At 35.0% G+C, this 1,918-nt stretch overlaps 1 non-coding gene across 1 annotated transcript; it reads right to left on the bottom strand.

Annotated features, from left to right (window-relative positions):
* Positions 1 to 282: 282 nt before the first annotated feature.
* Positions 283 to 389, bottom strand: LOC123646724. Its single transcript, XR_006737985.1, has one exon. It is a non-coding gene; the product is annotated as a U6 spliceosomal RNA (small nuclear RNA).
* Between the last annotated feature and the right edge of the window lie 1,529 nt (positions 390 to 1,918).

Raw genomic sequence — 1,918 nt, 5'->3', positions numbered from 1 at the left:
GGCCATAGTGAGAAGAAAGACCGAAATATGAACCACTAATATCACACATGCCCATAAATATAAATAAGATGATTTTTGTATAGAGCAATGAAGGAAAATGCTGTTTCAATCTCACTTATAGCTTAACCACTTGGGACTCTTCCTTCTTAGACCAAAGTCAGTACCTATTACAAAGAAAGAACCTACGGGATTGATAACAATGTGACTCAATCAAGGTTTGATCCATGTGGGATTTAATGGCATGACAAAGAACAAAACTGATGATTCTTTTTTTTAATTTTATTTTATATGGAATGCTTCACGAATTTGCATGTCATCCTTGCACAGGGGCGATGCTAATCTTCTCTGTATCATTCCAATTTTAGTATATGTGCTGCCAAAGCAAGCACCAAACTGATAATTCTTAACCCACAAACTCTGAAGCGCCATCTTCCCATCATAGACACTTTGATGATATTTCAAGGCTGCTGAGCCAACCAAGAAGAACATAAAAATAAATTTTAAGTCTTAGAAGGTCTAGTCCTGTACCTCAGTTGATCATGTGTAAGCTGACCCTGGAATTTGAAATAATCAGATTAGGATTTTAGCTCTACGTATCCTGAAGTCACTGTGACTTGGTTGATAACAGTAACATTCACCAAGATAAGGAATTCAGGAGAAAGAGTAGCATGAATAGAAACAAACAAAAATTATGAATTTTATATAAGACCTGCTGAGCTTGAGGCACCTACGGGCCATTTCCAAGTGGGGATATCCCATAGGCAAATGATTACCAACATTTCAAAGAGCAGAAACAAAAAGAACACGCCCCAAAATTGGAGATGATATTTACTTTTTTGCTTTCCTATGTGAAATGTGTTACTTGATTTTTCTTTCCTTATTGTTATTAATATCATTTGTCATCAGATGTGGAAAGTATACTTCTCTATACTGCAGCACAAAGGTTTTTTGTCAGGGCAAACATTCTCTCTGCAAAAGTTTAGGCATGTAACAACATTCAGACTCACTTTATCTTCAAGGGGTGGAACAAAGTAAATGTTATAAAAAGGAACATACATCCATTCACTTTATATGAAGGACTGATGCCCTTGATCTGCTGTGATGACCCATCTGAATGTACATCAAGTACACATGACAACTCTTAAAATATAACAGTACCCACCACAAGTGACACATATACGTCCAAATCATGGGTAGTTCTCCTATTTTGTTTTTTATAATGTTTATTTTTTCTGATAATAAAGTAACATATATTAATTGTAGTATATTTGGAAAATAAAAAAAGCACAGGAAAACTAAAACTACCTTCAACCCTCCTAGAGATAACCATTTTTAATAATTGGCTGTATTTTATCTCTATTTTTACTCATTATTAGTATATATTTTTTGGGGTATTTGACATCATTCTGTATATACCATTTAATACTTTTTTCCCTATAGCATTATATATTAAGCATTACCCCATGATATTAAATATTTTAATAACATGATTTCTTTCTTTCTTATTTTTTTTTTTTTTTTGAGACAGAATCTTGCTCTGTTGTGTAGGCTAGAGTGCAGTGGCATCATCATAGCTCACTGCAACCTCCAACTCCTGGGCTCAACTCCCAAGTAGCTGGAACTACAGGCACATGCCACCACACCTGGCTAATTTTTTTCTATTTTTAGTAGAGACAAGGTCTCACTCTTGCTCAGGCTGGTCTCAAACTCCTGACCTCAAGCGATCTTCCCACCTCTGCTTCCCAGAGTGCTAGGATTATAGGCATAAGCTACCTCACCCGGCCAATAACACGATTTCTTTACTGACTTATTAAGACCTTATAACATTAATATACCATAATTTAGCCAATCCTCCATCATTTGGTTTGATTCTAGGTTTTTTGTTAGTATAAATAACAAAAACAAAAAATTCTCATGC

The sequence above is a fragment of the Lemur catta genome, chromosome 10 (genome assembly GCF_020740605.2).
Source record: "Lemur catta isolate mLemCat1 chromosome 10, mLemCat1.pri, whole genome shotgun sequence".
NCBI lineage: Eukaryota > Metazoa > Chordata > Mammalia > Primates > Lemuridae > Lemur > Lemur catta.
The sequence above is the reverse complement of the archived record's forward strand: the minus strand, read 5'-3'. Positions and strand labels throughout refer to the sequence as shown.